Source organism: Arachis hypogaea, chromosome 19 (assembly GCF_003086295.3).
Source record: "Arachis hypogaea cultivar Tifrunner chromosome 19, arahy.Tifrunner.gnm2.J5K5, whole genome shotgun sequence".
Classification (NCBI taxonomy): domain Eukaryota; kingdom Viridiplantae; phylum Streptophyta; class Magnoliopsida; order Fabales; family Fabaceae; genus Arachis; species Arachis hypogaea.
In genome coordinates, this window is record NC_092054.1 from 100,326,193 (window position 1) to 100,339,853 (window position 13,661).

The window sequence follows — 13,661 nt, forward strand, 5'->3', positions numbered from 1 at the left end:
GTTCCTTTCTTGGCTTTCTGCTGCTTTGAGTTGAGGTATTTAACGTTTTTTCACTTCTTAATTGAACTGCTTGGCACTCCTCTGTTATCTGTTTTAATAACTGCTGCTTTGTTTGATTCAATTGTGATTCCATATCCTTGTTAGAAATTTTGGTTTCTTGTAGCATCTTCTTGAATTCTGCTAGCTGCCTTGTTATAGAAGATAGTTGCTGATTGAGTTCAGCAACTTGTTCCTGAGGACTAAAGTCAGTTGATATTACCTTAGCTTCTTCTTTCATGGAGGACTCATTACTTATGTACAGATGTTGATTTCTAGCAACTATATCAATAAGCTCTTGAGCCTCTTCAATAGTCTTTCTCATGTGTATAGATCCACCAGCTGAGTGGTCTAGAGATATCTGAGCTTTTTCTGTAAGTCCATAGTAGAAGATGTCTAATTGCACCCACTCTGAAAATATTTTAGAGGGGCATTTCCTTAGCATCCCTTTGTACCTCTCCCAAGCGTTATAAAGGGATTCATCATCCTCTTGTTTAAAACCTTGGATGTCCAGCCTTAGCTGTGTCATCCTTTTTAGAGGGAAATATTGATTCAGGAATTTATCTGATAACTGTTTCCATATTCTTATGCTTGCTTTGGATTGGTAATTTAACCACCTCTTAGCTTGATCTTTTACAGTAAATGGTAACAGTAACAGCCTGTATACATCCTAATCTACCTCTTTGTCACGCACTGTGTCGGCAATTTGCAGGAACTGCACCAGAAACTCAGTAGGTTTTTCCTGTGGAAGACCAGAATACTGGCAATTTTGCTGCACCATGACAATAAGCTGAGGATTTAGCTCAAAACTGCTCGCTTTGATGGGAGGTATATAGATGCTACTCCCATATGCAGTAGTAATGGGGTTAGCATATAACCCCAGAGTCCTTCTAGACTGTTCATTTCTATTTAGGTCCATGATGGATAAAATGGAATTGATATAAATTGCAAACAAAGTATATTTTTGTTTTTATTTTATTTAAGTAGAAATAAACCGAATTATTAAGAATAAATAAAAATAATAAGATAAAATAAAATAATTAGAAATTAAAATATAAATTTCGAAAGGTATGAGAAAAATAAATTTGAAAACGAAAATAAATACTTAATTAAGAAGATTTGAAAAGCCTTGGATATGATTTTTGAAAAGGATTTTGAATTTTGAAATTTCAAACTAAGATAAGATAGAATAGAAAGTTTTAAAATAAAAATCTGAATTTTTAAAGGAAAATTCAAAAATTAATTAAAATAAAGAGAAAAGATATTTTTTAATTTAATGAAGAAAGAGAAAAACAGTAAAAATGACACCAAACTTAAATTTTTAGATCAAAACAAAGAAAACAAACAGGAAAACTTTGAATATCACGATGAACGCTAAGAACAACTTTTGAAAAATTTTTAAGAAAACAGAAACACAAAGGACACCAAACTTAAAATATGAAATTAAACTCAAACAGAAAAACTCAATTATTAGTTTATAAAAATTTTCAAAAAAAATGAAAAATAAAATAAGGATTCTGAAAAAAATTTCAACCAAAAACAATAATAGAAGACGCAATTTTAGTGACTCTAAACAATAAAAGATAAATTTTTCCTAATCTAAACAACAAAATAAACCATCAGTTGTCCAAACTAGAACAATCCCCGGCAACGGCGCCAAAAACTTGGTGCACGAATTGTAAATCACACTTTTCACAACTCGTACCACTAACCAGCAAGTGCACTGGGTCATCCAAGTAATACCTTACGTGAGTAAGGGTCGATCCCACGGAGATTGCCGACTTGAAGCAAGCTATGGTTATATTGTAATTCTTAGTCAGGATATCAATGATAATTCTTAATTTCAATAGTAAAAAGTAAAAGAGCATCAAATAAATACTTGTTATGCAGTAATTAAAAACAGATTGAGGTTTTGGAGATGCTTCGTCTTCTGGATCTCTGCTTTCCTCCCATCTCCTTCTTCACACGCACAAGGCTCCTTCCATGGTAAGCTGTATGATGGTGGATCACCGTTGTCAATGGCTACCATCCGTCCTTTCAGTGAAAAGGGTCCATGTACATGGCTAATCATCTGTCGTTTCTCACTTGTGTTGGAATAAGATCCATTGATCCTTTTGCGTCTGTCACTACGCCCAATACTTGTGAGTTTGAAGCTCGTTACAGTCATCCCTTCTCGGATCCTACTCAGAATACCACAGACAAGGTTTAGACGTTCCGGATCTCAGGGATGCTGCCAATTAGTTCTAGCTTTTACCACGAAGACTCTGGATTAAGGGATTTGAACGCTCTATTGTCAAGAGAGGCAATCAAACTCCTAAACCAGGAGCCCAAGAGATATACACTCAAGCTATTACAGATAAAACGTAAGTAGTTGTCAGGCACGTGTTCATAGGTTGAGAATGATGATGAGTGTCACAGATCATCACATTCTTCACGGTTAGGTACGAGTGAATATCTTAGAACAGAAACAAGCGGGTTGAATAGAAAATAGAAGCAATTGCATTAATTCATTGAGACACAGCAGAGCTCCTCACTCCCAATCATGGAGTTTAGAGACTCATACTGTAGAGATACAATGTAAAACATGAAAATGTCATCAAATCCAAAATAAATCTCTAAAAGTAGTTTTTATACTAAGCTAGTGACCTAGGTTTACAGAAATTAAGTAGACTAAGATAGATAGTGCAGAAATCCACTTCCAGGGCTCACTTGGTGTGTGCTTGGGCTGAGCATTGAAGCTTCCATGTGTAGAGACTTTTTTTGGAGTTAAACACCAGGTTGTAGCCTGTTTCTGGCGTTTAACTCTGGTTTGCAACCTATTTCTGGCGTTTAACGCCAGAATAGGGTAAAGACTTGGCATTAAACGCCAATTTTCGTCATCAAAGCTTGGGCAAAGTATAGACTATTATATATTTCTGGAAAGCCCTAGATGTCGACTTTCCAACGCAATTGAGAGCGCGCCAATTGGGCTTTTGTAGCTCCAGAAAATCCATTTTGAGTGCAGGGAGGTCAGAATCCAACAGCATCTGTAGTACTTTTTCAGCCTCCGTATCAGATTTTTGCTCAAGTCTCTCAATTTCAGCTAGAAAACATCTGAAATCATAGAAAAACACACAAACTCATAGTAAAGTCTAAAAATTTGATTTTTGCATAAAAACTAATAAAAATATACTAAAAAGTAGCTAGATCCTACTAAAAACTATATGAAAATACCTCAAAAAGCATATAAAATATCCGCTCATCAGCCTTCCCTTTTCTTAGCTTCCTTTCCACCTATCATCAACCAAACATTTGCATCAAAGTTTTCTATAATTCATAAGATCTTTGCATCATTAAATCATCAAACACAAGTTGCATAAAATCTTAAGAAAAGCACATAAATAACCAAGTTTGCATGAATCAAGTAGTGCATGAAATTCTCATCTAAATACTTACTTATTTCCTAAGAAATGCATGAAACTACTCTAAAACAAACAAAAAAATGGCTTGTGAAACTAGCCAAGATGCCTTGGCAACACTGGGCTAGAAAAAAGTTCACTTAAACCATGAAGCATTACAGTAATCAGGTCAGGGTAACATAAGGCACAGAATAGCTGGCACATATTTAAAGTGGAAGGTCCATAGCAATTGCATAAAATGAAAAATGCGAAGCTCTTTATTTAACACCGATTAATTCAACTGGCTTTATTTTTATTAGAGCTCTATCATGAACCAAGGGATGATGGGCTCAGATATCCTCGGCTCCAGGATTGTTGGCATTCTCTATCATGCACTTCTCAAACGCAGGGAGTAGATTCTTCGATGCAGTGCAGGGAGCACGAGAGGAACCGCTATCATCGGTTCTAATACAGATCTATTTCACAGGTGTATGGGTGACCATGGGTTCAGAGTCCACGGTGCAAATAGTTGTGGCATTCGAGATCGGAGGGGTGATGGAACCAGCAACCCCGCCGATGTTGCCAGTTCCAATCGCTTCATCATTGCGTTGACCGGGGTTATGGCCACCTTCTGCAACACGTCCTGTGGCACACAAAAGTCAACTTGGAAACTGCTTATGTACACAGAGGTGTCCAACAATTGAATTAGAAAAGCAATCAGAAATGGGATCATCTATTAATCAAAGTAACGTACCAAATTAATATTATTATCTGAAGCAAGGGACATGATAATTTCAGGATCAGAACATATCCTAGACACGGTGATCACGCACGGCTGAAATTTATTCAGGCTATCAGGCCTAGAAGTTAGCTTGAAAAGAAGCGTCTTCCCAATTAGTGCATTAAGGTCCCTTGGGAAATGATCACTTCCATAACCCTTTTTGTGCAAAAAAGAAAAGGTCAGTCTTCAAGAGCAGAGTTCACAAAGTTTAAGATAAAAGAAAACAAACTACAAATCATGAACCTTAGCAAGTAGATCGTAACAGATGTCAGTGGCAGAGACACCTAAGAACTTTGAAGCAGAATTCTCAAAGAGCACAAAGGTTGCTGTATCGGAGTCATCGACAACTCAAACCTGAATGCAAAACCTTCAAGCACAAGTAAAGTCACAATGAAACAAAAGGTCATGTTTGGTGACGATACACACGTGCTCAGCAGATTCAGTCACAATAACAGACTTGAAATGGATCCCTTCGTAAATACGAACGTCGATTCTAGGATCGTATTAATAAAAAAAACATGGTGCCAGTTTTTAACTATAAGGAGAGAACATAGGAAAAAATACCACGTATGAATGGTGACCGACCTTGTTACAAAAGTTGAACCATAAATGTCGCATTTAGCACAATAAAATTGGTCAGTGAGTGACTCTAGACCCTGTGTGCATTTCCTGCAAGCCTTGTACCACCATGCATGATTCCTGTCAATGTCGATAACAGTTCCACAGGTCACATAGGTTGATTTCTGCAGAAAAGAACAGATATAAAAAAAAGAAACCAAATGGAGTTAGTACAATTAGGTGAAAATTTCTTCAAATGACCATGTATCCGATGTAAAAAGGGAACACATATATTGAACTGCATCATGAAGGAATCCACTAACAACATATGAAAAAGGGTATAGGGATATTGTTTTAAAATAGGAAGCACCGAATGAACACACCTCGATAGTTTGCTTTATCTGACAGTTTGATGCATACGGGGTATGGCTGAGAAAATCTTCAGTAGGAGAATGCCTTACCAGTCAGCCTATAACATCAACATTGGTGCTATGCTTGCCACCAAATCCAATCAGCCTTATGGGAAAAAAAGAAGTCATCAGATCACAAATAAGATTTAAAAGCGTTAACTTGTTTGTTAAAAGTAACTGAACAACAGGAAATGATTTGTTAAGGAACCGTACTTTGATGAAATTTCTTAACCATTTCTAGGTCAGCATTCACCATAATCTTTGTTGTGAAGTTTGTGTTGGTGACAGTCATAACACCTGAAACAAAATTATATCTGATTCGATAAATAGTTGGTTACATAGAAGGACAATTTTTGCAAATTTACCAACTTTAAATTTACCAATGTATAACTTCATCTTTGCAAATTGAAGCACAATTATATATTCGGTGGCCTTGTAAGCAACAAGAAGAGTGACAAAGTCAGATGCATAATTCTCCCACAACGTGCATGATAACTTCTCGCTGCCACTTTTGGGTCAACAAGTATTTTGACGGCAATTAGTATAAAACAGTAAAAATCAATATACGACATAATTAGTGGTAAGTATGAATTGTGGTATTTACGTGTACTCCAAACTTTTATTCCTAATAAAATGGAAAAATTGACCTCAGATCATCGAGCTCAATTTTCATGTAGTGTGGTTTCTTTGCCTTTTTTTCAAAAGGTATTAAGTCAGTCTTTGCGGACAGGAGACCAATAAAATCTAAGCAAGATAAACACAAGATAACATCGCGTTAACAAACACTTGGAAGAGGTAAAGAAAAAAAATTAGATGACTCATCACATATTACATAATCACATATAATAGAAATGATATTCTAGGCAGATAACATGAATGTGGGCGACACACTGAGGATACCAATGTGCATACCAATAAGAAATAAGTCATCTCTGACCGAAGATAGGATATCCATGGTGTCCCTCTTAAATATGATCCTTATATTATGCTTAGTGGGCTTGAATTTCAACGTGTTTGAGTCAGTTGTGAAATTAGCCAGAAAATACGCCTTGTCCTCCTCAAGGATCGGTTCAAACAGACGATAATAAAAGGATCGTATGAAACAATGGATTCGAGATCCCTGACAACGATTGAAGAAAATATAAAGGTAAGGATGATATCAAAGGAGCGACTAAAAGCTAAAGGCAACAACATAAAAGAAATAAAAAAAAATGTACAAACTGACCTCTTTGTCGAGGACAACCAACTCCATTGAAGGATGAGAGTAACTCTTTTCATATGAGGGAACCTTTCACATCTTTAAAATCCTGACTTTAAGACACCAATTTTTATCGGGAATAGGTCAAACGTCTTTAACAAAATCAAAAGTCTGATCCATATGTCGGATTTCGGTCATGGAGGAACTTGAATTGAAAATATAAGATGGGAACCTTATAAACCCTGTTAGGTTTTAGAAACATGAAGACCGTTTTTATGATGGTGTTTCCATAAATCGGAACGAAAAAAAAAGGTAGGATCAATTAGAATAAGAATAGGAATAAATAAGTACAGACAGTTATAGAAATTAGTAAAATTAAATATAAATGAGTAGGCACAATTATACATGTAACACAACAATCTACATGGAGGGGGGATGAAAATAATGATAAGAAGTTTAACAATAATTATGCATATGATAATAATCATCACACTCATTAATTTCCTTTTTGATAATAGCATCGATGAATTAATGTTTTATTATTTGCCTAACAATGATTGTAGCTATTATAATAATCAGAGAAAAATGGACACAAAATAATTATGGTGGTAATTAAAGGCATAAATATATATAATATATACTCAAAATCAGGTGAAGATATTGCTTTTCTAATAGTGGATGTCATTTGGTGAAATTTAAGAAGAATTGTGAAAAAAAATAATTACCGCACATATGGCCAACACAGCAGAAATATGTAAAAAAATATACAGACATTCATATATTACTATTTATATATATAGGTACATATATATAAATAAACATATAAGAATAAACTGCAAATTTTGTAACATATACTATATATATACGTAATACGTCTAATATAATTAAAGAATATAAATGACACATTAAAATAAGTTTAATTTGTTATTAAGATGCCATGAAAATAGACTAAATGATACTAACAATATATATTAAGAAATTGACGATCTAAGAGATTCCAAAACCTCAAAATATGTTGAAAACTCAAGAATTTAGTTAAGTATTATGTTATGCCTGAAACGGTTATATCTAAGGCAGTAAAGGCTAAGCTTTCACATATGTATTTATCCCACTCACAATACACATGAGAGAGAAGCAAGCTAAGATATAAAACTGACTAGTATAAAAGTATTAGAGCAAGTAAGTGTGGAAGCATCATGCAAGTTAGAGAACAATTTATAGAAAAGGAGGTCCTTGCATTAATGAAGGGCCATATACCTAACTGCGAGCCGGACTACGGTACGTACCGTTTGAATGTGGGAAAAAATTAAATTCACCCTTGAACGAAACCGTTGAAAACTTGAATTGAGATTAAGTTTGAAATTGCCATTTAATTTGAATTAATAATAATATGAGTGTTATTATAAAATTTGCAAATTGTTATGCATATACTACCTATATCGACCCTAATGTAAGTGGCAGTTAATACAGATATATGCATATGCATATGCATGAGTAATGAGCTACACTTGGATCTGAAAATATTCTACGTAAGGTGTGACGCTAGCAAATGACTGAAACTCTTGTTTTATTTTTTTCTGGCTTTGAGCATGAACCAGGTCAGTACGTGAACCAGGCCCGGTTACAGGAAAACCTGCACCCGATCGGAGCCTGCGGTAAAAACCCAGTTTTGTATCCCATGAATGGACGAAGTAGCCATACTGCTATTTATTTAGAGTGATCAAGTCACACTGTGCATAAATAGTTAACAGTATGTTGTGATTGTCATGAAAGGTGAGCCGTGTAAATCTCTTTTGATGGAAGTTTTTTTGGATTTTACCGAATGGTCTCCGTTGCTGCATTAGACCGGAAATGTGGGTTACGGCCCATGGTATGGTAAACAATATGGATACGAGATTCATAATCTAAACCAGAGTATCGGAACGATGGCCCAAATGATTATCCAATCTAACCGAATACAACTTTTTGTCGCCTTACGCGGATTATTTAACAAAATTAAAAAAAAGACTCCCAGTTCTTCTGCATAATAAGGCCAAGGTAATTACTCAAAGTTGTTATGAATTATTTCGAAAAGCATAAATGGTAACCCAAAAGGATTTCACTCTTCTAGGTGCAAGACAGCTCAGTCTGAATACTCAGTAACTTAGTTGAACAAGACGGACACATGTCAACACGTGAGTAAAATACTAACACTCTTTGTCAATGGAATTATAAAAAATTGTGCCAAGTTCTTTACATGGTTTCACTTTTTTTGTTACGTCCATGATTAAATCAAATTACTTTAGTTTTGAGTACAAAAAAGGTTCTTAATCGCGAGTAGTCAAACTGTAGGAAATCGTGAAAAGAAAAAGATATTATTTGGAAGAATTCAAGGTTTTTGGAAATTATTATTTATCTAATTTTCATATATAATACTGATGATGAGTATCTGATCTACACAAAAAGAAAAAAACATAAAAGCTATAAACTTGTATAACATTATGCTTATGATATACATTAACCAAAATAGTTAAATTTTTTTAACATTATTGTATCACAATCACTTCCGAATCAATACAGAGCATTCTCATAACTTATGTTAAAAAATAAGGATATATTATACTAGATGTGGATTTAATATCATCTTAATTATAGCTTCACCATCAGTATAATTTGTAATAATAATTTAACGCGTATAATGTCTGAAAATTAAATTGACACATTTCCGAAATACCAAGATCCATACTTGATGTTGGGAACACAGAATTCGGTTTTACTAAACAAAATATCAAATACATAAGACATGTCAATGGACACGCCAGTTTTTGAGCGAGTAAACGGTTAGCCTGATGATGCTCCCTGTTCGAAGCATGTGCTGCTAACAAAAAGGCTTCCAGCTCTTTCCAAAATAACACTCTCGGGGCGACTGGGTTTGGAGCGAACATCGACCTTGTAACATGCCCCGGCCTCATCAACTACGTCGACTTGATCAGGCCTAACCCGGAAAGCCCTTTGAACAAAACTGATCAGAAGGGTCTACAAAACAAATGAAACAAAATCTTTTAAGATTGAAGAAAAGATTGTGGCTACTTAGATATAGATATGAAGGACGAAAGCCGATAGGAAAGTATACACATAAACACAGAACCATTGAAGAAAATCTCACCAGAATATACTCATCAGCTTGTGATACGCACAAAACTTGTCTCTCAACAAATTTTCTTCGGCAAGTGTACCGAATTTGTCGTCAAGTAAAACTCACAATAGAGTGAGGTCGAATCCCACAGAGATTGATTGATCAAGCAACTTTAATTAGAGGAATGTTCTAGTTGAGCGAACCAGAATTTGATTTGAGATTTGCAGAAAATTAAATGGCGGAAAAGTAAATAGCAGAAACAGTAAATGCTAGAAATAAAGAGCTAAATGTAAATAGTGGAAAGTAAATTGTAGAATCTTAAACGGGAATGGGGTAATTGCTCATAAAAGTAAATGGCAGAAATTAAAGAGAATGGGTAAGATCAGAAATGGGGAGTTCATTGGGCTCAGGAGATGTTGCATTCTCTGGATCAAGTTCATTTTCATCTCTTCCTCAATCAATGCATTCATTGATCTCCTTGGCAATCTTAAGTGATCGAATTCCAATTTCTTGGTAATTCAATCTCTCAAATCTTGATCAATAGCCAATTCCTTGGTCAATTGCTCATGAGAAGAGATGAAGTATGGTCACTGATTATACCACATGTATTTCCCAAATCAAGTGTTGGTAGGATTATAGTCATATATCCATCCAAACCCAATTTGGTCCAGCATGAGAAACCATTTCTAGCATGATCTCTTCATTCCTCTTTCAAGGTTCAGAAGAGATCCAAGTATGAATAGCTTCTTTTCCAAGATAACTACCCAATTGGATGAAGATCGAAAGCTTTCTAGTAAAATCAAGAGAAAAGATAGAAGAAGGAGAATGAAAACTAATATTGATCCATCAAATTACAACAGAGCTCCCTAACCCAATGAAAGGGGTTTAGTTGTTCATAGCTCTGGAAAATGAAAACCAAGATGGAGAATACATGATGAAAGTAAAACCAGAAGTGCAGAGAAAGTAAAATACAGAGAGTAGTTCAATGCCAAAGGCTCCCTAAAATTTCCAACTCCCAACTAATTCAAAGCTACTCCTATATATACTACTCTTCTCATCTTCTAGTTGGCTCTTCAAGTCTTGGGTATGGGCCTCTGAATCTTGAGTTTGAAGCAGTTATCCTTTTCATTGGGCTTAGCTTTGCTTTCAGAGAGAAAAGGTGAAGTATGCAGGGACTTTGACTCAGGACGTTAGTGGTGTCAACGTTAAGTGAAAGTGTAGGTTCGAGAACGTTAGTGACAATCACCTTTTTCACTAACGTTCCTAACTCAAATATGATCACGTTGACTTCAACGTTAGTGGCACTAACGTGACCACTAACGTTGCCTTTTAGTCCTTCGCACATGTTATTGGGACTTACCTTTCCCAATAACGTGGAGAGTCCTCCCTTGTCCCTACGTTAGAGTCCACGTTAACTAGGTTAACGTGGCTTCTAACGTAGCAGTGCCAATTCTTCGAGAACGTTAGTGACACTTACCTTTGTAACTAACGTTCCAATGTGCCCCTATTTCCAACGTTAGAGTCCACGTTAACTAAGTTAACTTGGCTTCTAATGTAGTCATGCTAGCCATCTCCAACGTTAGTGACAAAGGTGAGTGTCACTAACGTTGGTTCATCATCTCTTTATCCACGTTAGCTTCCACGTTAACTAAGTTAACGTGGGAGTTAACGTTGCTCATGGTGGCTCTTGGTGGTTCACCCCAACGTTAGTGACAAAGGTAAGTGTCACTAACGTTGGCTATCAATTGCTCTCTCCACGTTAGCTTAAGTTAACGTGGGAGTTAACGTGGCTTATGGAGGCTTGGCCAACGTTAGTGACAAAGGTGAATGTCACTAACGTTGGCTTCTCTTTTGCTTCTTAACGTTAGAGTCCATGTTAACTAAGTTAATGTGGCTCTTAACGTGGCCACTTATGAGCTTGGTCCAACGTTAGTGACAAAGGTAAGTGTCACTAACGTTGGCTCTATTTTCTTTCTTCCACGTTAGAGTTCACGTTAACTTAGTTAACGTGACTCTTAACGTGGGTTATGATGGCTTTGAGAGCGTTATTGGCGATTACTTTTCTCATTAACATTGCAAGCTAGCTCCCATTCCACGTTAGTGGTCACGTTAGTTAGACTAACGTGGCTGCTAACGTGGTTCTTCCTTGCTTCCTTTGTCCTGAAATCAAGCAATAAAGTGCATCAAAGTTCTAATCCAAATCATGAGACCTGCATCCTCTAATTTGTCATATAATTCATGAAAAATTCTCATGAAATCATGTAAAGTGCACAATGTATGCTTGAATCAAGATGTAAGTGAATATCTACCCAAAACTAGCTTATTTCCTAAGAAAATGCATAAAACTACCTTAAAAACAGTAAAGAAAAGGTCAGTGAAACTGGCCAAAATGCCCTGGCATTAGCTTGGTATTTAGTAATCTTTTTGTCGACAACAACCTCACAGTTTGGTAGCAAGTAGGGTAGTATTCGGGGGTATGCAATTGAATAATGACCAAGCATTGAAGCAACAATACGATAATCAATAGGTGGTACAGCAAACGCAGTTACAGAGGTCAAATACAACTCCAAAAGTAACCACAGTATTGGCATATTTTGTATGATAGATGCCAACTAGATGGTGTATGTATCACCATTGGGATATATAGGAGAAGCCAAATTAAAGTGGAACACATCAGATAGTAACAAATCCTTAACATCACCCAATGCGCGTACAAAATGAGGCGGAAAATTATAAATATCCCCGAATAGTTCACCAACAATAAAAGGCTCGTGCAAGGATAGTTCAGCATCGGCATAACGTGCATTTGCATCTAAGACATGAATGATAACGAACTCGGCGTTACCGACATAAGCCAGAAAAAACCAACATCTGGCCTTGATCTTAAAGGAATGAATTAATTAAGTCAATCCTCCCGCTATTAGACAAAGAGAAGGAGTCTTTTGGAGCAGCATGGTGAATTGACGACCGGAGAAATCAACAAATTTATCCTCATCTAGCAGTTCAGCCCGAAATTGCCTATTAAAAACGTGGGGAAGAGAAACGGTGACCTGAAAATAAAATTCGTGGTTACTACAATAACTTGAACATGAATCACATACGATAATTTTTGGAGCATACGCTTATATGATGAAGTAAAGAAACGCACCAAATATGAGTCCACACAAAAAAATGCATTTGCATGCAATTCCTGAGACACAAAAGGTGGACATGTTCCCTGAAACATAAACCGAGCACACGAGAAAGAATTATGTCACCATGAGACAGCAATGTTTTTCGAATCATCAACAACGAAGAAAGTTTGACCGCATGAAGGGTGCTAAAGCTAACACAGTGTTAAGCAGCATATCCAACATCAAACCATCTCACATGAACTACCCAGCAAACCCAAACGATGTTTGTGTGATGGTGGGAAACAAAACTATGCTCAAGGTATGACCGATCTCGTGGAAAAAAATATTAGAACAGCCAAAACCTAAAATAAGGGATTGCTTGGCCGAGAAAAACCACAAAATTAGCTATCACATAAAAAAATAATGGTTAGCCAACTCACCTTTTGATTAAAGATATCCAGGATGAGAGCAAATGAGCTACGATGGCAAAGAGATAAAGAAGCAATTTGAAAGGAGCACGACTTGGGCTGTTCACTTTTTTGGGTTAGAGGGGTTGGGATAGGAGAAAGCCAAAGTTAAAGTAGATCATGCAATTATTGAATGGAAGTGGCTGTCAAGGTGGCGTAGGTAATAGTGTTAATTTAACCGTTGAATAGAATATAATATATAAACATAGAAATATATAATATATATATATATATATATATATATATATATATATATATATATATATATATATATATATATATATATATATATATATATATATTATACGCGATATTAAAAAGTATATTACATAATACTATATTATATATAGTAATATAGTAATACAGTATAAATACAGCTACACTATACAATTATATATTATATATTAATTCATGTTTCATATTTTATATTTATATTTATTTATGCATTTACTTATTTATTAATTTGTTTTTATTTGTGTTATCAATATTGAAGCTTCAATTATTTATACAGACCCGAAGATAAAAGTTTATTTGAGATAAGTCACCTGAACTGCATTTATTGTAGAACCAAGAGCGTACAGGGTTTCCTATTCTTTAAATTTTTTG

General features: G+C 35.5%; 1 long non-coding RNA gene across 1 annotated transcript; it reads right to left on the reverse strand.

Moving 5' to 3' along the window:
• Positions 1-10,289: 10,289 nt before the first annotated feature.
• On the reverse strand, positions 10,290-13,242 carry LOC112776530 (uncharacterized). Its single transcript, XR_003190033.3, has 4 exons — positions 13,029-13,242; positions 12,624-12,692; positions 11,825-12,525; positions 10,290-11,635 (listed from the first exon to the last, which is right to left on the reverse strand). It is a non-coding gene; the product is annotated as an uncharacterized lncRNA (long non-coding RNA).
• Positions 13,243-13,661: the final 419 nt, after the last annotated feature.